This window comes from Lissotriton vulgaris, chromosome 5, assembly GCF_964263255.1.
Source record: "Lissotriton vulgaris chromosome 5, aLisVul1.2, whole genome shotgun sequence".
NCBI classification, from domain to species: Eukaryota; Metazoa; Chordata; class Amphibia; order Caudata; family Salamandridae; genus Lissotriton; species Lissotriton vulgaris.
In genome coordinates, this window is record NC_141693.1 from 616,528,831 (window position 1) to 616,553,133 (window position 24,303).

The 24,303-nt window shown below is 45.2% G+C and overlaps 1 protein-coding gene across 5 annotated transcripts in view; it reads right to left on the bottom strand.

Annotated features, from left to right (window-relative positions):
• ARHGEF10L (Rho guanine nucleotide exchange factor 10 like) overlaps positions 1–24,303 on the bottom strand; it is a 763,679-nt gene that overhangs the window by 335,125 nt on the left and 404,251 nt on the right. The window lies entirely within an intron of this gene.

A 24,303-nucleotide genomic window follows, 5' to 3' on the forward strand; every position in this document is an offset into this window, starting at 1 on the left:
CATGCGTTACTCTTTCTATCAAAGTGTTTATTTTGTGGTCCAGCGTTTCGCATGTCTCCTGTATCTTGATCTGATTCCGTTCAGAGGTCGCAAATTTATCCCTTAGCTCCCTCATCATCTCTCCCATCTCCCCTAGGATTTTTTCTGTTTGAGACCCTCCTGTGTCTTCTAGATTTTTGCTTTTTTCCTTTGATTTAGTAGATTCCGGTTCTGGGGCGGTGTTGGGGGGGTTGTTTGAGCCTGAATTTGCGTCTTTTTTTGTACCTGGTCTCTCCCTGTAGTCTCCTGATTACCAAGGTTCTCCAAAACCCGGTACTGATTGCTTACTGGGACTCCATAGCTTTCTATACTTGTTTTTTCTGCCATCTTCACCTCCTTTCGTGTGGTAATTTCACTTTGAGAGTCTCCAGGTCCCTTCTCGCACCCCTCACTCAGACCCTTCTTCTCCTGTATTTTAAAATACAGACGTAGGGAGGGGGTGATTTTTTGCAAACTTTTCCCACCTGGCTTTGACAAGCTGAGCCGTGCTGCATTTGACAGTGGTACAGTGTTCTTTTTTCTTCCTTTAGCAGTCTTTGGTGTTTTGCAAGGCTTGTTTTTACCTCTGCCAGCGTCCTTATTGACTTCCTTGGGTATATCTGTTGGTTTCAGATCTTCAGTTTTGGTTATATCTTTAACTTTATCCCCCTGGTGGCCACCCTTCAGACTTCTCAGGCTATAACCTCCTCCTGTAGACCTTCCTTCCGGTAGGGTAATTTTTGCTGGGGGGGGGCACCTTCAGTTTATCCAGTTTGCTTTTGGGAGGTGCTCTACGCAGCTTTCCTTCTCTGTTTTCAGGCTCACTATATGCTGCCTCTGCCTTGGCCTTAAGGCCCCCTTCCGTACCTCTAGACCTCAAAATAATATAAGAGAAAGTATTTTCTGGAGTCTTTATTTGGTGCACTGCTTTCCTGGAACCCTCTTTTAGATTATTCAGTGCAATGACTATACTGTAGTCCGAGATTATGCCTCCTTCTCCTCTGATTGAAACATGATGTGGGACACGGTGTGCAGTTTTAATGCTTATTACTCGAGCATGAGCCGCTTTCGCCCACATTAAAGGTGAAATCCTCCAGAAACTGACCCCCTTGTTTGTTTGATCAGGGTGCTTGCCTTCAGTTCCTCCAGTGCTACACCCGTCCGCACCTCCTCCTGCCGTGGCGCTGTGGCGAGCCTCTCCCTGGGCTCCAACCACCTTGCCTTCCCTGCTCCACAAACCCTCCGTCTCTATCCTCCTCCGGAAATTGCACCAGAGTCTCTGCGCCGACACTCCAGCTCGACTCTGCAACCCGCCCGCCCCTGTGTAAGGTGCTCCGCAAAATGTCACAGAGAAAAGCCAGACGCCGACACCTGGGTTCGAAGGGGAGAGAGGAAGCGAGCGAGGAGACTGCAGCAGGCTTTCCACAGCGCCCGTAAGTATTTTCACAAGCAGAACAGCCCCCGTACAGAGTTGATTCGAAAGTCCAGCCCCTCTAATGCCACATCACTTCGACCCGCTCATCATGACCGCATACCTGCATTTTTTTCTCTTTAGATGTATGTCCACTTCCCAAACAGTATTTCTTGATTCTTGGTTGCTCGGTACATCAAAAATCACCGCAAATCACCGCATAGTTAGCACAATCTCCTTCTTTCACTCGGCGCCGGTTTTGTGGGTTTGTGGGTTTGTGGGTTCTATCGGCTGGAAGCGTTACATTATAAAAGCTCAGAGAGACGGGGAGCTCACAACTAGACTGCTTAGTCAGCCGCCATCTTCTCCTCCCGTCATCAGTGAACCGTTTGTTAAGGCATGCATTTTTCCATCACACAACCACTCCTTATGCATAGCTAGCAATGGCTTCCACAGCAATTCCACGTCTGGTAGAATTCAACCGACAGCCCATCATTACCTGGTGTTTACAAAGTGCAATTTGTACAACTTGAATTGATCTTGTACCATGAATTTATTTGAGAAATAATTGAACATATTCAAAAAGGGAAAGACAGCTTGTTTATTCTAGAAACATATGCTGTACTTCGTTTCTGCAAACAGAAGAGCACACGTTTTTAGCAATGCTGTAGATTGCTCCTTATCCCACAATCACTCAAAATTCCAGACAGTTGAAAATACATCTGGTTTGGGGAGAGGGGTTGCTCAGTAAGCAAATGAATACATCTGTTACATTTGATCACTTGCATTGCTTTACATCTTACTTAAACTCAAGCATGTCAAGCATTACCCACACTGTTTAAAGGATACCAACAATGTTGCAGAATCAACACTTAGGGGCCCATTAGGATGGCGGGCGGATTGCCTCCACCAGGGTAGCGGTGGCCACCGCCACCCTGGCGGAGGCAATCCGCCCGCCATCCTTCCCTGCATTCCCCCCCGCCATATTACGATGGCGGAGGGGACCGCAGCGGTGACAAACACCGCCCACATGTTTTCCGCCCCGGTCGCCTTGCGGCCGGGGCGGAAAACCAGTAACATGGTGGCGGTGTCTGTTAGACGCCGCCCGCCATATTACAATGGTCTGGTCTCAATGCCTTTCCGTGGCGGCAATGCCGCCACGGAAAGGCATGCGGTGTTCACTCTGGGGGCCCCCTGTGGGCCCCCAGAGTGAAGTACAGGTGGGGGGTGCACATGAGGGGGTACCTATGGTATCCCCCTTCATTTGCATATACAAAGCGGCAGGCACCACGCGGTGCCTGCCGTTTTGTATATGCAAATGCTGACAAGCATTTCTAGCATTGTGGCGGGCGGTGCTGAGCGCTCCGCCCGCCACAATGCTAGAAATGCAGGATGTGCCCGCCACAGTGGCGGGCACATCCTAATGCCACTCCCGGAACCCCTGCCCTTATGGCGGGCGGTCCCATTCCCTGCTAGGATGACGGGCGGACAAAGTCCGCCCGTCATCCTAATAGGCCCCTGTGTCTTAGCTGCCCACACTAAATTAAGAAGTATCACCATTGTAATAGGATACAAACAATATGTGCAGGGTGAGCAGTATTGCGCAATAGATATGCAAAATATGTCATGAAAGATGGCCATTATGTCAGGATTAGAATTGCATCAGAGAAAGGAACCACAATACCACAAATCCCAACAATATTCCGCAAATTACACTATAATATGAGCAGCATTTAAATTCCTGAGGCGAACACCACGATAGCGGTTTGTGGGGCTTTTTGTACACATTACCGCACTGGTTCTTCCATTCTCTGACCCACTTTGCAGGATTGGTCACCATAGCAGGTGCAGAGGAGGATATACAAATGTAACATGAGGAGCAATGGTGTGGGGCAGCACCTCCTATTAACATAAAATGAAGAAAAAGCAGGAGCGTGGTGGGGTCACACATTAGGGAGGTTAACCGCAACGGCTATTAAAAAGAAAGCATCCAGGTAAGAAACGATTAGAAATGGGATCTCTGGTTGGCAATGGTTTGCACCCTGTCCAAGTAGGGCCCTTCACTCTAGTCATGGTAAGGGAGTCACACAGATAAGATAACCCCTGCTCATCCCCTTGGTAGCTTTGCACAAGCAGCCAGGCTTATCTCAGAGGCAATGTGTAAAGCATTTGTACCCACACACAGTGAAAAAACAAAAGGAGTCCACACCAGCTTAGAAAAATAGCCAATATTTATCTGACTAAGTCAGGACCGAAATTTACAAAAATCCAACATACAAAAGTCAAAGTATCACTTTTAAAAGTTTCAGCAACTTTTGTCCATGGAAATCAATGTATGAGTTTGTTTAAGCACAAATTACCTTAGATGCATCACAAACCAAGACTGTGCAAGATGCAGGGGAGGTGAAGTACCGGAAAAGCAAAGCGATGCATCCTTACTACACAGGGGAGGTGATATGTCTGTTCCTTACTGGTAGGGGAGGTGATGTGCCAGTTCCTTACTGGGGAGGTGATGCGTTGGTTTCCATCCATGCAGCCTCAGTGCCTTACTGTGACGCGGTAATGATGAAGAGTCCGCGCCAAGGGACGATGCATCGAAAATCCAGACACACTGGTTCAATGTGACAGCGGCGATGCAGGCGCTGCATCAATTTCACAGTCGTGAGCTGGTGCTCTGTCTGAGTCGGAGCAGGTGCCACGGATGTCAGTGGCATGCCATGATGCTCGGGACGAGGAGCTGAGGCCTGCGGTGAAAGCTGTGGTCGATGCTTTAAACCGGAGCCACGCTTTGGTGCAGGCAACGGCTATGCATCAATCTTTTGCAGCGATGAGCAGAGAAAAGAAGCGCTGGGAGTCGATGAGTGGATTTTCTCCTTAAGATCACCCAGATACACTTTCAAGGGCCCTGGAACTGGATGTGGCACCACTTGGCTTGTCAGGACTTTCAGCGGAAGAGCCCAGGCACTGGTAGGGGGAACTCTTTGATGGCCCTAAGACTTCTTAACAGGAGGCAAGCACACACAAGGCCTTGGAGAACCTTGGAAGCAGGATAGAGAAAGTAAAGTCCGGTCCTTTCACTCCAAGGGCAAAAGAAGCATGCAACAGGCCAGCACAACAAAGCAGCATGCAGTGTGGCAGACCCTCCTACAGCATCCAACTTTTTGTTCTGGCAGAATATCCTCAGTCCAGAAATGTTCTGATTTTGCGGTGCGAGAGGTCCAATACTTGCACCCCTGTTTGCCTTTAAAGAAGGCAAACTTAAAAAGAAAAGCCTTTGTAGTGCACAACACCCTGACCTGGATCCAAACATACTACAGGGGGTGGAGACAGCTTTGTGTGAGGACAAGCACTGCCCTACCCCGGTACCTGTGACAACTCCTCCCAACATTCTAGCTCAGGAAGACCCATCAGTCTGGTGATGGGCCATCAGGTTATGTAAGGCACACCTCAGCTCCCTTTGTGTGACTGTCTAGAGTGTATGCACAAGAGCCCAACTGTCAGCCAAACTAGACGTGTATTCTACAGGCAGGCAGAGGCACAGAATGGTTAAGCAAGAAAATGTCCACTTTCTAAAAGAGGCATTTTCAAATATGTAATTTAAAAACCAACTTCACCAAAAGATGTGTTTTTAAATTTTAAAAACATTGATTGAAAAGTAAATTAAAAAAATATTTCAAGGCAATCACTATGTTACCCTATGGGAGCGATAGTCCTTGCAATAATGAAAAACGAAATTAGCAGTATTTCACCATCAGGACATGTAAAACACACCAGTACATGTCCTATCTTTTAAATACACTGCACCCTGACTACGGGGCTGGCTTGGGCCTACCTTAGGGGTGACCTACATGCAGTAAAAGGAAAGGTTTAGGACTGGCAAATATGGGTGCACTTACCAGATTGAAATGGCAGCAAAACTGCACACACCGACACTGCAGTGGCAGGTCCTAAACATGTTTGCAGGGCTACTCGAGTGGGTGGCACAATCAGTGGTGAAGCCCCACTAGTAGCATCCGATTTACAGGCCCTGGGCATACCTGATGCACTTTACTAGGGACTTACTATTGAACCAAATGTGCCAATCATGGTTAAAACAATCACAGATACAATTGAATAGAGAATATATGCACTTTAGCATTGTTTGGCAGTGAACAAGTGCCCTGAGTCCTAACACCAACAAAAACAGGTCAGAAAAAATAGGAGAAGGCAAAAGGTTTGGGAAAAAAGGGCCAGGTCCAACACAAACCAACATAACAAAACGAGGATGCAATGCTGCTCTTCTCCAAAGCCATAGAGAAGAAAGAAGAGTGGCACAAAAAAGATAAAGAAGAAAAAAACAGAAACATGCACATCGGGAACTCATCATGGGAAAGACATAGGCACAAAACACTAGTCTATGAATGTCCTAGGGTAAATTATCCTGAACCCAATATAACATGGATTTTCACATTTATTCAATAATTACTACCATTCTGGCAGGACTTTCATGAACACTAACAAGTTGCCAATAAATACCACTCTAAACTGCAGTCCAACTATCTACAAGGTTGACAGTGATGTTACAAATGCCCTCAAATTGCCATGAATTAGAATTACAGGCATTGGCTGTGGGGCAGCATTTTACCAGTGGTGGCCATCATGTCTTGAATGCTCACAAATTGGCAGCAATTACCACCATTATGTCACAGCGAGCAATTTACCACGGCTGGCTAGTATGTCATGTGTAGTTACAAGTTAGCAAAAAATGCCAGCAATGGTCCAGGGCCAGCATTTCCGAGGGCTTGGCTCAATTTAAAAAAATCTTTTTACTGCCTTTTTACTCGCATACATTCAAGAGAATTACAGAAAAACAGAAGATATATGAAAAGGAATGACAGTCCAGAAGTATTAACAGAAATTGCATGCCTGAGCCAACTAATGTAACATTCAGGATGAATAATTGTTATGTTTGCATATACAGATACTAAAAAACAATTACAGTGGATCACATGGCAATGTATGATGGTCATAAAGTTCCCAGAAGTGGACAAGAAGGGAGGAGGAAGATACAGAAAGGGACATAAAACAGATAAACAAGCCCGCTCTCATTCCATGGGTCAAGGAATGGCTTCCCAGGGCTTGGTTTCATGCCAATAAAACACACAAGTTGCCAAGAAATACCACCAATATGTAGCTGGCCAGCATTGTACCAGAGTCTAGCAATGGGCATCATACCATGCATGCCCCAAGAGGCAAAGAATTATCAATAATATGTGAAGGCCAATATTTTACTGTGGAACCAGCAAGGATTCCCATAAGTTGTCAGTAAATAGCATCATTTTGCAAGGGCCTCCATTTTACCGGGTTTCAGCAGTGACTATCATGCCAAGCATGCTCGCAAGTTGCCAAGGACTACCGCTATCATGGGAAGACCATTATTTTAATAGGAGGACAAGTAAATGTTTCCACAATTTGCCAAGAAATACCACTGTTATGTAAGATTACCAAGGGTGGGAGTCGTGCCATGAATGCTTTCAAGTTGCTGAGAACTGCACATGATGTTCACAAACATATATTATATGGCACTACCAAGCACACAGTGTGCTATACATCTAAAAGAAGACACAGAGTGCTGTATGGAACATGGATCCACAAAATATATGATGTTCACATACTTATATATACTATGAGCCACAAGATAGTATACACCTACATAAAAACCCAAACCATGTGCTATAAGCTTACATGAAGCAACAAGTGAGGCACTGTAGCACTATAGGAAGCCCCTTTTGTGCAAAGCTCATCCCAGACAGCTCTACAAGTCGGTACTACATGGAATAAGATGCTCATAAACACTTTGTATGAGGTACTATACGATGAAGACACAAAGAAGGCACTATACAAAGAAAGCACTATACACCTACATGGAGACACACTGAAACCCCTCATGGAGCCACTGTGTGTTAAGTCCACCTGAGTTGGATAGAACTGGAATCTGATGTATGTGAACATAAAGTAGAAGGCATTTCAAGACCCACAAGGCACTACTTGCCTAGATGGAGGCACAAACTAGGACTATACACACTTATAAAGTCATTGGATGGGCTCGATACACCATCATGGATCCCACCATGACTAAACCTCATGTCCCACCAATGCTTCATGGAATATGACGTTGAATAGTGCAAGTCTACATACCTAGGAGATCTATAACTTATGCTGTTCACACACAAGATTAGAAATGAACCCTCCCTTGGACCAGCAGACTCACTGCAGCACAGGATTCTCAAATCCTGTCAAAAATGGTGTACAAAATATTTTGTGCACTACTGCTGTGCTTGGCCAACGTCCACAGGTGGGAGTTGGCTAAACGCATTGGGGCCAGAAAGAGGGACCACCCACAGTGTAGACACTGCAGCCAGACTGCTACTGTGCACAGCCAAAGACCATGTGCAGATGGGGTCAGTTACCCTAAGAATGCTGGGCACCTTGGCCAAACTCCGCTGAAGAGTGTGGCCAAACATGAAGAGTTGGAAGCAGGGTCTATTTGGAAGCTCACAGCCAGAGGTTGCATGTAGCAGGGGTTGGGAAACTGAGCAGAGTAGAGCTGGGTGTGGAGGACAAACGTTGTGGCCAACCTGGCTGTGCATGACCAAAGGGCCAAGCCTGGATCGGTTGGCCACTCACAAATGTTTCAGGGCAAGGCCTGGCTCTGTGGCCAACCACTACTACATTCCACTGAAGGCCACGTATTGCAGGCATGGCTGCCCACAAAGGGTCGGACACAAGGCCTGGTGGGAGTAGGGGCCCCACAATAAGCCTCCTCCATCCACCAGACGAGGGTTTGGTGCTCCGCCTGACCGGAGGCCAGGCTCTGCTCCTATCCCTGATGCACACAGCCAAAGGCCATACGCAGCAGGTGTTGACCGTCCACAGACGTCTTGGCACAGGGAATTCTTGGATGTGGTATATGATTTTTTTTTAAATACTGAAAAAAACAAAAGGGTATTATAGTTATTGTTAGCTTTGGTTATAACACCTCAATATATGTTTGAGTAGAAATTCACCTAAAAACTACAGTTAAAGTACAGGTATGGCTTTAAATTAAAACAAAAAAAACAGTAGAGTTTGCAAGTTATGTTTAAGAGCTTAATCCAAACCTCTCCCAACAGCCTATGTAAAGCATCACTCACACAGCCCTTGCAATGCTTATGATTTCACAATATGTATACCAATAAATACCAACACCTAAAAGTGGAATGTAACGAAAAAAGAACACACAATTAAACCAATTAATAATGCTACATTTATAGTCATCTCTGTCAAAGTGGTAGGTGTGATTTGATAGATAATCTAATTTGTACAATGATTTACAACATTTGTAATTGCATCTGTCTCATTAAGGGTGATGTAATGAGCGAGGCATTTGGTGAGTTCATCCTAAAATTTCCCTGGCTTTTACGCGAGTTATGGTTTGTGCTCCAGTTGCAAACACATCATCAGGCAGCTATCAGCGGCCCACCTCATCCAGTTCCCCAAAGTTCTGTGGGCCAAGGAGCACTGGAAAAGACTGAAATGCATTAGTTTTAGTGAAGTGAACTAACTCAATAAAAACCTGTCATCAGTTCTAAACATAACGTGTCAATAGGAACACTCTACATTAAACACCACAGCTATCTTAACAATAGCTGTGATGCCACATAAGTAATGTTACTGATGACATTACTGGTGATGTTAGCAATTTCACGTGTTATGACACAAACTATTCAACGGGAGTATTATGGTTGCATAGCCATAGGAGTGAAAGTTCACTATTTTTAGGGTGTTTGAGCATTATCACGACGTCGCTTCAATTAAAGTTTTTAAGGGAATAAATACAAATTGTGACAGCTTTTTTCCTGCTAATTGTCAGACATGTATAATCTAGGCACGTCATTCAAGGCACTTGAGTCCCTTATCAGTGGCACCACCCATGATTCAGAAATGGGCTGCCTGAGTTGCTTTGCATTGTAAGCTAAGACATGGCTTCCTTTGTAAACTGTTTGCATCATTTGCAGAGATGGATATGATGCTGGAGAAGTCCTACGCATATCTGTCCATGTAAAAGAATACGGTTATTATGAAACTCCATTGGATGCAGTAATATCCCAAGAAGGCCATGAACAATTAATTTCTGATGTCTAGAAATCAAATTAAATTGTAGTATTTAACTAATGAGTGTTTACTTACCTTTGAGCAATATTCTTGAATCTCAAAGAAAGCCATTAATGCACAAACTAAATTCAATACAGTTGAACAGCAATATTAAAAAAGTAATCAAAGGTGTTTTTACAGGCTTATGTTGATTGATCATAGGATAATGCAGGACCTATGGACATTTGTTATTCAATTGAGGTTTCCAATGGATCAAGTATTCTGCACCATACTATTAAAAAGGTTTTTTGATTCTGTTTATTTGCTTCGACAACACACTTGCTTTACTGAATGGCTTCTGGTCTCTTTTCGAGAATGAGATCCACTGCCTTAGCGGGTTATAAAATACTAATCGTATTAATGTTGGGAAACATCCTTTACAACGTAACTGGTACAACGCAGTACCGTTACGACGCAGCTTTAACAACGAAAGTCTTTACAACGACTTTCGCTGGCGGGCGCTCTAGGATAGGGGGTAGTTTAATTTACTATCCAACACCTTCCCTACTATCCACGGGGACTGGTGTTGGAATAATAAATTAAACTATTCACTATCAGCACCCCCCCAACGCAAGTCGTTGTAACTACTTGAGTTGTTAAAACTGCGTCGTAAAGGGACGCGTTGTAACGGTACGCGTTGTACCGTCATACATACATTAATGTTAGCAAGTACGACTACATTTCAGCAATTGTCGTATGCCGTACAAGTAGCTTCTGGTTACAAAGTGCTGGTGGGATATTGATAATGTTGGCAGATGGAGTTCCATTTTTGCAGTTAATTCATTTAATGTGCGTGGTTTAGGATACAAATCATCAAGGTTTGTCTGACAGTATGTAGTTTGGGGTCATGATTTGCAAGGCGTCTGTTGACGGCAGAAAAGGGAGTTCCTTTGTTCCTGCTAATCAAGGGACATAAACGTGTGTCTTGACTGTATAGCCACTGTGATTAGGCCAATTGGGTTACCATGTTCTGGGGTTCCCAGGATTGAGACTTGACCAGTTAAAATATATATATTTTTTATTATTATCAAGCTTAGTTGCCCCCCACTTAATGGGTCTAAGAGTTTGCTGTACTCAAAAGAGCACAGACATCTCGGACACATTCTTCTCTCCCCGAACAGCCCCATGATATATTAGCAAAAAAAGATGGGTATTGTGAAAAATAGAAATTATTTGGCCCCAACACTCTTTGAAAAGGACAAAACTCTAGAAATCTCAAATGTGGGATTTTGATGTCCCCACACAGTGCTGTGATTGAAACCTTTATGTTATGTTTTAAGAACTCTGTAGGGCTGTAATAATACATCTTCATCAATACTTTGTGTGGACAAATACACAGCATTGAGGCTGTGCACCACATGCTGCTAGAAAGTTGTTACAAGCATCAGAAATCTCAAAAACGAGTTCAAAATCTTTCAAATGCATAATAACGTGTCCTTTTAAGGAAAACAAACCAAGTGAAACGGGTAAAAGATTCTTGGGGTAAGTGGAAGGAAAACCAAAGAAAAAATAGGTGGGTAAACGGGCATAAGAGCAGGTGGGGCTTTGATTCACCCTCGAACACAGAAAACATTATTAACAAGCATTTGCAGTGCGATAGGTCTCGCATTAGGAAAGTTTGAGCTATTTGTCTTGTAAAGGACAATTTTTTTATTTATGTTTTGTTTTTGAAAATAGCTAAATGGTATTGTATTTTTATATTCCTAATTGTATCCTGCACCGAGGGCTACCTCATATATTTTTTTGCAGTTTATTGTGGTTTTATATTTTTATATTCCTAATTGTATCTTGCACCGAGGGCTACCTCATATATTTTTGCCTTCTACAGTGGTATTGTATTTAGCGCCACCTGTCTCATGTGACTCTTGTTATCAATTGTATCTGGCTATTGACTCATGTACCTCACATATTTTTGACTATTCACTATTGTTCACCTTCGATTCAGGTACTTTACAGTTTGCATAGGTACTTTATTCCAGTATATTTTTAGTATTGTACGTCTACTTTATTCTGCATTTGACTTTTGTTTGCAAGTGTATTTCGCTACTGACACATACTCACTACTGTCACTTTCGATTCAGGTTTTTTACTGCCTGCATAGGTATTTTATTTTTATTCCTGCATATGATTAGCATTATACGTCCACTTTATTTTGTTTGTAACCCACATCGAATTTACTGCTATTCCTGCAATATACCAATTAATTCCTCATGTAGACTTGTCACACTGATGTAACCTGCACTCATTACACCGTTCCCTCCCGGACACACTGATTACTACTGCACATATTTTGGGTGCCCTCCGGTACCGCCCCTGTGCCAGGGAAGTTATTGTCTGCATCTATATTCCGCTCCTGCTACAACTCTTATCCCTGTTTGCGTTGACGACTACCTCATATACCCTGGCTGTTACTGGTGTCACTATTACTCCCTGCAACCGGCGATTACTGGGCACCCACACGCCCCTACCTATTCCGTCACCCTAACATGGAGCTCATCGGCAAGCACACATATAGAATCAACTACCCACCCGCACTCACCAAAAACGCTGCAAAACGCTTTAAACACAATCTACTGAGGTCCCACCCTGAAACCCCCTTTGCAGACACCTACTTCTCACCGGTCAATGGTGCCGTAAACATTGATATCATCTTCCACACCACACGAAGAGCTCAATGGAGAAAAACGTTCCTCTCCTTACTCACCGTCTCCAATGCTAGGAAATCCGCTCATGGCCGAACACTCACCATCACACCTTCCCAACTCTTCCCGGGCAGAACCACCATCACTATCTATAACAACGGGATTGTCCTTATCCAATCCACAGACAGGAACCTGGAACTACTAGACAACCTGTTCCCCACTTTCATACAGCACCTCTCCAAACCACGGACCCCCACTCACAGCACTCACAGCACTCACAGCACTCTCAGTCCTATCACCCTTGATCTCACAGCCCCCAATCACAACCATTCTCTCCTAGCTCAGCCCCTAAACGACACGCACCTCTCCTCTACCCCCGTCACCACAGTCATTCCTCCACTTACTGTAGCCACACCACACTCCTCATTCACAGACTCAGACCTCTCCCCCTCACACACCAGCCGCACCCCCCCCCACCAACATCTTGACCCCCAATCATACCACAACCATTCCGCTCACCCCTGACACCACTTCCCATACCAACAACGCCGCTAATCTAGCGCAGCCCCAAAACGACACGCACCTCTCCTATACCACCGGCACCTTAGCCATGCTCCCATCCACTGCTGCTACCCCACACCCCTCAATCACTGACATTGATCTTGGCCCCACATACACCAGCCGTACCCCCTCCCCCCATACACCAGCCCACATTCCCATTCTTTTCACCCATGACATCACAGCCCCCACCCACATCCCGCCTAATCAAGCTAAGCATCTGATCGACACGCTCACAGATAAACCCCACCCTTTATCCCCCCCCATTCTCAGCCCTCACCTCCACTCATTAACCAACCACGCAGAACACGCCACCCCTATCTCTTCAACTACGACTCCTCAACAAAGAACCACATACAATCCCACCTCCCCCCCCATTCTCACCCCTCACTACCGTACATGCGCCCCCTTCACCACTAATAAACGCCCATCCTCCACCCTGCACTCTCCGCCTACCACCAATACTCTCATCCACACCACCAACATCTCCCCGATGTCACCCACGCCCGACCCTCCCATCCCCACCCCCAACACAACGCCCGACCCTCCCATCCCCACCACCAACACATCTCCCACACTGGACTGCACTACGACCTCCCTCCTCCAGCTCAAAGAAGACATGCACATCATCAAACAACAACTACTCTGCCTATCACACTCCAGTCACCCCTCACCCAACACCCTCCACCAGATCAAACAAGACATTCACATCATCAAACAATTACTCAGCACACATCCCAGACAGCCCGCACGCGCCTCCACCATCACCTCCCCTCCCAACTGGACCTCCACCCGGGCGGCAAACTCTCGCACTCGACTCCCACCGCACTGGACCACAATCCCTGTTCACAACCGCGAAAACCGCCCCCATCGCTCCTGTAATCCTCTCTCGGACCTCGACACAATCGCCCGCCTCCGCTCCTACGACCCAGCTCCCCATAGCAATACACCCGACACTCTCACTGCCATTCCTACGATTCACTCCAATCCCCTTAGACCCCCCACACTGAACAACAGAATAGCTATCCATAGTAACCTGAGTAAAGTCCCCCTCGCTCTAGAACCCCCTTCCACCCTCGACACACCCCGTCTCAAATGCACTCTCCTCAACTGCAGATCAGCCTCAAGACACTCCTTCGCTATCGCCGATCTCATCCTAAAACTGGATCTTGACTTAATCATCATGACTGAAACATGGCTAACAGAATCTTCTACACCTATAATGGACATTCTGGTTCCCCCCAACTACCACATCACTAGACTTGACAGGACTGGCAATAAAAAAGGTGGCGGAATCGCATGTATACACAGGCGCAACCTCTCTGTCCTGAAAGTAACTTCCCCCTCCCTACCCTCCCCAACCTCCTGTGAATACATCTGCCTCGATATTATCAGTGAGGGCAAACCGATTTGCACTCTTCACGGCGTTTATCACCCACCCGGCGACAACCTTACCTTCTCCCAGCAAATCATGGATATGATCTCAACCAACTCCGGGCGACAACTCACACAAATATACCTTGGTGACTTCAACCTCCACTGGAACGATCATAATGATGCAGTGGTAAAAGGTCTGAAGAATTTCCTTAACGCCCTTGACCTCACTCAAATCTGCAATAGTCCAACTCACAAGAAAGGCTCTATCCTCGACCTTATCATCTCCAAAGAAGCCTCTATCCAACTCGAATCTATCCAACCCTGTGACTGGTCAGACCATCATATTATCACATTCTTCATCAATGAAAAAGTTAAATTGAACCCTGTTCAATCCGCCAGGCCCAAAGTCTGGAAAAGAGACATGAAAAAACTAAACTCAAACTCTCTGCCCCCAACAGCTGCAACTTACTACTTCCTCCTACTGGCGTTAAGGACGTCCAATCCTTGACTGATCACTATCTTAATACTATGTCCTCAATAATTAATGAAGTCGCACCCTTGCAGCTAAAAAAAGCCTCCGCAAAAATCTCCAATCCCTGGTACGACGGGAGTCTCAATGACGAAAGACGCGCCATGCGAATGGCAGAGCGCACCTGGAGATCAGCTCCCTCTGCACTGAACCTAAAAACCCTGAAGAAAAAGAGAAATGCCTACTTCAGGAAAATAAAACGCTCAAAATCAGTCTTCTTCAGCCGTCAGCTTGACCTAGCCAAAAATCGTCCGAGAAAGCTGTTTGAGCTTATCCGAACGCAATCCAAAGAACACCCCCAACCTCTCAACACTATGGGTGAAGCTCCCTCCTGCGAAGACTTTGCCTCTTTCTTTATCCAAAAAACTGACAACATAAAGAATGATCTACTCATGGATGCAAGCCGCTACCCCAAACCCCACTGCATAGCACCAACTAAACCAAAAAACAATGCCGCCTGGTCAACCTTTGTCACCTACACGGAAGAAGAAATTGGCAAACTGCTCAGCACTCTGAAACCTTCCAATCACCTCACGGACCCCCTTCCTGCTAACGCTGTCAAAGTCCTTACCCCGTCGCTCCTTCCACTCTGGACTAAAATCATTAACAGCTCACTTCAACAAGGGTCCATTCCCGACTCCCTCAAAGTTGGACAAGTCACACCCTTGCTAAAGAAACCTACAGCCGACCCCTCTGACCTCAACAACTACCGCCCCATCACCAACATTCCGACTCTTGCCAAACTGCTGGAAAAATGCGTACAAATACAATTGTCTAAACACATTACTCAGTTTGATCTTCTCAACTCTCATCAATCAGGCTTCAGAGCAAATCACAGTACTGAAACTGCTATGACTCACATAATCGATGACGCCCTCCAAATCCTAGATCATAACGATACCTGCCTCCTCATCCTCCTTGATCTCTCCTCCGCATTTGACACCGTCAAACATGAGAATTTACTTGAACTATTAAACACAAGAATGGGCCTATCTGGAACTGTGCTCAAATGGTTCACGTCCTTTCTGCATAACAGGTCGCAGAAATTCAAGAGCAACAACTTGATGTCCGCGCCAAGACCTGTATCGCTAGGCGTACCACAAGGATCCTCCCTATCCCCAACTTTGTTCAACCTAGTTATGGAACCTCTCACCACCTTGCTACAAGAATCCAATGTACACTTCCACATGTATGCTGATGACACCCAACTTTATCTCAAACTTCAATCACCCAATGACATCACGCTCTTGAACTCAACGATCAGTAGCACCCAATCCTGGCTGGCCGCTAATCATCTCAAACTTAATGCCCTCAAAACAGAGTTCCTTTTGATCTCACCTCCTGCGAAGATCACTACCGCACAAATGTGGCTTAAACACCTAACGGCACTCAATGTTCAACCCACCATCGTGGACTCAGCGAAATCCTTGGGCATAACACTCGACACCAATCTCAGCATGCAGGAACACATCAACAAAGCAACTAAGGGAGCAAATTACCAAATCAACACCCTTAGGAAACTTAAACCCTTCCTTCCAGCCAAAGACTTCCAAACTGCGGTACAATCACTTGTCATACCTCGAATAGAATACGGCAGCACCGCCCTCTGCGGTCTCCCCCTAGCTACTACGGCACCCATAAGAGCCTCTTTAAACGCCGCAGCGAGACTTATCACTGGATCAAAAAAACACTCACACATTTCCCCTGACTTCAAATCCCTGAACTGGCTGCCTTTTGAAGCCAGGATACACCTGAAAATCGCTTGTTTGACGCACAAGGCTGTCCACCTTAGCTCACCTAGATACCTCGCTCAGAAGCTGACGATTTCTGGAGGATCCAGAAACACTAGAGGCACAAACAATCTTTTGCTAAAGCCTAAAAGATTCCGCAAAGAAAAAACCTACAAACGCTCTTTCTCAGGAATGGCTCCCAGGATTTGGAACTCACTCCCCCCTGAAACCAGGCTCATCCCATCTACCATACTTTTCAAGAAAGAAGTAAAAGCGATCCTCATGGCTAAATGCACTTGAACCACTACTGGGGATCAACTTCAAAGACTCAGTGCTCATCTGTACTACTTGTTCGAACCCTTTGCTTTTTTGTTTGACTTTGAAATTGACTTACTTGATTGTTTATGATATCATTTCACTGTACTTTTAACACTATAGATGTATCTGTGTATATTTGCTCTTCTCCTATGTAAAGCGCTCTGATATCTGCGAAGATCTTGTTCGCGCTATATAAAACTTTCAAAATAAATAAAATAAATAAATAGCTTTGTCATTTACAATGCCAATAGTTATAACTTTCGCAAATGTGACACCCATTTGTAATGCAACATGTTTTGTATTAACGTGACTTAGATGTATTGATATTACAAATAACAATGGCTTATCATTTTTTTAAACAATACTTAAATAAAAGTGATTGTAATTTATAATGTCAATAGCCTAAACTTTTGTAAATAACTTTTGTGAAGATTATGTTCAGTGTATTTTATTGTGACGAAAAACCAAGAACAGAAGTGAAATATTAACATCTTTTTGTGACATTTGTAATAAAGCTTGAAACATTGAGAGAACATATTTGAATCAGTGATGCTGTGGTTGTGCTGAGTGATGCTGTGGTTGCGCTGAGTGATGCTGTGGTTGTGCTGAGTGATGGTCTGGTTGCGCTGAGTGATGCTCTGGTTGCGCTGAGTGATGCTCTGGTTGCGCTGAGTGATGCTCTGGTTGCGCTGAGTGGTGTTGTGGTTGCGCTGAGTGGTGTTGTGGTTGCGCTGAGTGGTGTTGTGGTTGCGCTGAGTGGTGCTGTGGTGGTGTTGAGTGGTGCTGTGGTGGTGCTAAGTGATGCTGTGGTGGTGCTGAGTTGTGCTAAGTGAGCTGTGGTGGTGCTTAGTGTTGTTGTGGTGCTGAGTGGTGCTGTGGTGGTGCTGAGTGGTGCTGTGGTGGTGCTGAGTGGTGCTGTGGTGGTGCTGAGTGGTGCTGCTGAGTGATGCTGTGGTGGTGCTATGGTGGTGCTGAGTGGTGCTGTGGTGGTGCTGAGTGGTGGTGATGAGTGGTGGTGTGGTGGTGTGGTGGTGCTGAGTGATGTTGTGGTGGTGCTGAGTGGTGCTGTGGTGGTGCTGTGGTGGTGCTGAGTGATGCTGTGGTGGTGCTGAGTGGTGCTGTGGTGGTGCTGAGTGGTGCTGTGGTGGTGCTGAGTGATGCTGTGGTGGTGCTGAGTGATGCTGTGGTGGTGCTGAGTGGTGCTGTGGTGGTGCTGAGTGGTGCTGCTGAGAGGTGCTGCTGAGTGATGCTACGGTGGTGCTGAGTGGTGCTGAGGTGGTGCTGAGTGGTGCTGAGTGGTGCTGTGGTGGTGCTGAGGTGGTGCTGTGGTGGTGCTGTGGTGGTGCTGAGGTGGTGCTGAGGTGGTGCTGAGTGGTGCTGAGTGGTGCTGTGGTGGTGCTGAGTGATGCTGTGGTGGTGCTGAGTGGTGCTGTGGTGGTGCTGAGTGGTGCTGTGGTGGTGCTGAGTGGTGCTGTTGTGGTGCTGAGTGATAATGTGGTGGTGCTGAGTGATAATGTGGTGGTGCTGAGTGATAATGTGGTGGTGCTGAGGGGGTGCGAGTGTGTGTGAGGGTGAGAGGGTGAGTGAGGGTGTGTGAGGGTGTGTGAGGGTGGGGGGTGTGAGGGTAAGGGTGAGGGAGCGTGAGGGAGGGTGAGGGGGTGTGTGAGGGGGTGTGGGGGTGTGAGGGTGAGGGTATGTGAGGGTGAGGGGGTGTGAGGTTGAGGGGGTTTGAGGGTGAGGGTGGGTGAGGGTATATGTGAGGGTGGGTGAGGGTGTGAGGGTGAGTGAGGGTGTGTGGGTGAGTGAGGGTGTTTGAGGGTGAGTGAGGATTTTGCACAGAGGAGACGAGTAGGGTGAAAAACGGAGCCATTGCTGGGACTTTTCTGGTAAAATACTGGATGAGAACCCAGGCCAGTATAATGCTGTCTTCTGCGTGCAAGTCTGTGTGGGGAGTCAGGGACTGTGGACACACTCCGAGAACATGGTAGGAAGAGACATGGCTTTACAACACGGAAAAATGCAGCTCAGTGCGTGTTAATTACCATTTACACATACAAATCTCACCCACTGGCCAACCAAACGCCTCTTCGTGCTTAGTAATTCATCACACTAGCCCCCTCCTTGGAATTTGCGCCCCTCCCTGCTCAGGCACATGTAAATGGTTATTTTCTGTGGAGCTACAGCCCATGAATGAACTCCCCACAGAAGTAAACGTTTCCCTCAGGCTAGAGAGGTCTCCAGGGTCGGTGCACCATCTCCTTGGTGAAGAATTGTAGTTCAAAAACACATGATGCGAGTACATAATGAGTGTTTAAAAACTGATAACGCTGGCTATTGTTATAGCGCTCACCGCCCCCTTGGCGCTAGAATAATGCGCGCGATTCGAGTCTGCTGGTATGGCCTTTGCAGTGATGTTAGAAGGATGAAAGCTGAGTTCGGATATGAGGGAGTCGACCCAAAAGCACCTCTGCAGCACTCAGGACTACCGAGCTATCTTTTCAGCTTCTCGGGTTGCCAGTATGACTCCCGTAAGACCATGGGCTGTGCTTCTAAAAACCAGGGCCCAGGGGTGCAAGTCATGTCTTCGAGGCGCGTTGCCTTGTATGAAACCGATCCACAGTTTTGACAATAACAATTTTGGACAACTGTTTTCATTTGGCTCGGTCCCCGTCATTGCCTTTGGTATACAAAGAGTGTGCTGCACATTTAACTGTTTTTCGGACATCCTTAACAAATGCAGGCGTTCAGAATATGATTATTTAAAATATGTTGAGCTACGGGACGGTGGAGCTGGTGTGCTTCTGAAAACGAAAGATATGAAAGGAAGGAATGTATTGAATGCAATAAAATGTACTGAAATGTATGAATTAGATAATCAAATACCACCTTATGCGACTGAACTGCAATGTCTTGTAAAACAGAATAGTTCCCCCACCACAGTATCCACGAGTAAGTTCCAACCTCAACCCCTGAATTTAGAAACTTTCTGTGAGACCACAAGCCAGGACAGGTGAGAGGTAGAGAAATTCAATTATCCAGCACCATGGGAAATCACGCATGCAGTACGAGAAGTGCACATATTGGTGTAAAGGCCAACCAATGTTTTTGTAAGCACAGTATAAGAAGCAGGAAGGTCCTCATAAACACCCAAAATGCTGCTGCGGATAATATTTCTTGTGACCATGTGCGCCCTCCTCTCTTCAGCCCCGTCACCATGCCAGAGTTCTACCTGTCAGCATACTCATCATTCAGCTGCCTCTTTAACCACCCCAAATGCCTTTTACACACAGTGATGCCCACGCTGACATTTGCTAGACCACAAACGTGTTGAAATTCCAGCTTCACACCCCACGCACCCAATGCTCCTTGCTAAAAATTAGCGTACATTTAATTTTTACAACACCGAAATCGATCAGCCAAAGCAACAGATGCAGGGTGGGGACAGCCAAAATATCTACACGCTTCCCCTTATTGTTTTAAAACGATTTTATCTTCGGTTGAAAAACATTAATTTTTTGTTCAACTGGGTCAGTGAAAAACCAAAGCTGACATACAATAAACCGAACAATTATCAGACCGGCACGTTACTTTATCCACGTTTCTTGGAAACTGCTTTTTAATAAAGCTGTTCCAAATATCACGTTTGTTTCCGAGACTGGAAAAATGCTTATAATAATAATATCTTTATGTGGCACTTCGTACAGTACTTTTACTGGTTGGTTCTAAGTGCTATGAAAAATTGTGTATTTCTAAAACTTAAATTAATGGCACTCAGTTTGCCGCTCTAGAAAGGATGAAAGCGCGAGTTGGCTTTACTCGTGACCTGCAAAGTAAACAAGGGAGGAAGGGTGACGAGACGCATGGGGAGCAGCAGCCTTTGATGTGCCGGCTGGCCATGGAGAGAATAATTAGGGGAGGAGAAATGCTATCTTTTCAGCTTCTCGGGTTGCCAGTATGACTCCCGTAAGACCATGGGCTGTGCTTCGAAAAACCAGGGCCCAGGGCTGCAAGTCACATCTTCAAGGCGCATTGCCTTGTATGAAACTGATCCGCAGTTTTGACAATAACAATTTTGGACAACTGTTTTCATTTGACTCGTTCCCCGTCATTGCCTTTGGTATACACAGAGTGTGCTGTACATTTAACTGTTTTTCGGACATCCTTAACAAATGCAGGCTTCCTTTATCTGCACTATGGTCCAGAATGTCAACATTAAATGCTACATAAAATTGGACTTTTATGTTTATGTGTAAATGCAAAGAGTGACTATGTGCAATTTCTAAAACAATTTTACAAAGTTTGAAAGTGCTGCTGAACAATGTATTTTTGCCTGAAGGTGGAGGCGATGGATGCAGCAGAAGCAAAACAAGTTTAAAACAAGCAGCAATATCGAGAGGTGGTGGGGGCAGGGTGAAGGGTTAAGGGGTAGGGAGAGACGGCACAGGCTAGACAGGCTGCGATCTGGACGCTTTGATGTGGTGTGCGAGGCGGGCAGAAAGGACGGCCGTGGGAGGAGAAGTATGGAGAGTGGTGCAGGCAGGGGTGTAAAAGGAGGCAAAAAAAGGAGGAGAGAGGAGAGAAGAAGGGAGGGGAGGCAAAGTGGCGGGAAGAAGAGAGAGGGCATGAAGGGATCGAAGGCAAGGGAAAGAAAGGGAAGATAGACGAGATTAAGAGGAGCCACAGACTTTAGAACAAGGCAGCGCTGGGATGGGGGCTGAGCACGAAGGAAGGAGAAATGCGAGTCACGGCCGCCACGAAGTGTGAAGCAGTGGGCGGGGAAGCAGATCCCTTTGAAGCTCTCGGAGGCCGGCCGTGAAAACAAGCAATTAGGGGGAGGAGAAGGGAAGCCAGCGCGCATGCTGGGGAAGCCTGTGGGAGGGAGGCTGACGGCTGGCTTTGAGGTGGGGAAATGCGCGTGCTTGTGGTCACGTGATTTCACGTGAACTGTTGAAAATCTGCACTCGCAATCCGGATGGTTTAACTTTGTGGTTTCACCGCAATAGGTCTCTCTGCGAGACCTAAAAACAAAGACAGTGGAGGAGAGGGAGGAAGGAGGAGATGGAATAAAAGGGAAGTAAAAGGGAAGGTGTGTAAAAACACTGTCTCACCTCCAAGAAGGAAAGAAAAAAAAAAGTAGACAGTTCTCGGCAGTTGAAGGGGTAGGAAAAAAAATGAAGGAAAAAATGAGTTGTGTGATCATTCAAGTAAAAGAAATACGTGTAAAACAATTCTCAAGATAAAAGGGATGCACTGATTTAGATTCTAACATGTAGTGAATGCTATGTATCCTGAAGATTGAAAAAAATAGATTGGTGAAAATGGATTCCCAAAACTACTGTTGTGCAAATGTGTATGATTTAGAGTCCACGGCCACTCCCCACTGGTTTGGTAAATCCAGTTATATTTAAAATTTACAATGCGCAACATTAGATCATCTTTTATACACAGGCATTGAGCAAATCATTACTGAGTAGCTTCATGAAGAAATGCCTCCCTTAGCAGTTGTAACTGTAATCTTAATTACATTTATATAGCACTTACTACCCTTGACGAGGCGCTGATGCGATGTTCAGCCAGTAGCATGCTACTCCGGTAACCAAAGTGGATTAGTGGTGGATTAGAATAGGGAAATATAAGTTATTAATTGGAGCGGTGGATATGTGAGTCTGTTAGTTGGATTGAATACGATAAAGAAAGAATCGAGGAGGGAAGAGGCTAGAAAGGGTTATTTTGGGTAGTAAAATGAGGTTTGGGAGGAGTCAAAGATTGGATGTAGGGTATAAACAGGACAATTAATAGGATGAGACAGAGTAGTGAATTGGAGTGAGTAGATTTTTTAAATTTACAGTGGGAGTAAAGTAATACATATTTAGATGCATAACTGCATAAAAAGTTATACATGTACATGGAAATTAATTAAGAGATATAAAAGTGAATTATATAAAGTCCCAGATGTACATGTATGGATACATATTTAGAAACCAAGGGCAGATGTACAACCCATTTTTGCTTGCATGCAAAAACTAATAGGGCCAAGTACAAACCCTATTTAGCGAGTCACAATTTATTTGCGACTCAGTAAATAGGATTTGCGACTTGCAATTAGGAAGGGGCATTTCAAAGGCGTCCCTTCCTAGTTGCAACCAACTACCTAATGTAAGAATGTTTTGCGACAGCAATTGCGGGCGCAAAACACACGCAATTTACCCCCCACTTCCTCTTTGCAAATGCAGGGGGAAATATTTTTATGGGGCAGGTTGTGGTCACATGGACCACTATCTGCCCTTAAAAAATTAAACAAAAATGTTTCCTTCTTTTTTTTTTTAAATGCACCCCCATTTTCCTTTAGGGAAAACGGGCTGCATTGAAGAAAAAAAATGCTTTATTGAAAAGTAGTCCCAGACATGGAGGTCTGCTGAGCCCAGCAGGCCATCATCCCTGGGAGGACCAGCCATTCCCAATGGTGTTGCAAATTGTGAGCGCCTCATGAATATTGATGAGGCATGCAATTTGCGACCCCAATTGGAATCGCAAACAGTGTCTCAGACACTGGTGTACATGGCAATTTGTGACTCGCAAATTTTGACTTGCAATCAAGCGCAATTTGCGAGTCACAAATTGTCATGGTCTTACATCTGGCCCAAGACTTTCAAGTGTTGCTGTACATAAAGGTCATTTATTTATTTTAATATTTTTGGGTAATTTTATGTTCTTTTTAATTTTTTTATTTCTATGTTTATTCCTTTTTATGTATTTATTTTTGGTTTTTATGTCTACACAGTATTCCACTAGTGAGGCACTTATAGATACAATTGTTATAATCATATTTACACATTGCAATAAACAAAGACCCATAAGCATATATTCAATAAAAAGTATATTGCTGTAAAGGTTTACAACACCAAATCCATCATATAAAATGCCTTCATTCAAGGCCTATATTTCCCATGCCCTAAATGCTCTCTGGCATAGGTTTTTACACGGCAGGAAAATAAAGCACCCAACAAGAATCTATGAGTAACTTTTCGTCTTTACTGTCTTTCTATATCATATTGAATTCCTCTCTTCTCGTATTACTCACTCTTTTGTCAAAATGCTAGCCCTACATATTCCATCACAATACATGCTTCTGTAAATGGTATTCCCCATTGTTCCTAAGATAGATCAGTCCCATTAGCTCCGATAAAGAGCAGAGCTAATTTCTTACATCTCAGGAATGTGCAAAATCAGGTAGGTTATCTAAATCAAATTCCCTCCACCAGGCCACATGAGATTGCAATTAAGCTCCCCTCTCATTACCAACACCTCTGACTCAACACGGACCATTGGTGCTCTCTGATTCTGCCCAATGTGTTTATGTAAATATAGCAGGAGTTAACTCGCTCATGGAACTGTTTTGGCATTTTTGGCTACAGAGACAGTAAAAAGAAGAAAAACTTGCTCAGCAGGATCAGTTTACATTTCTGTCTGAAGGCCATTCTCACTTATTCTCTCAATCTCAAATGAGAGCCTGCTTGTTTTCATAATAAGAATTTACCACGTGACTGC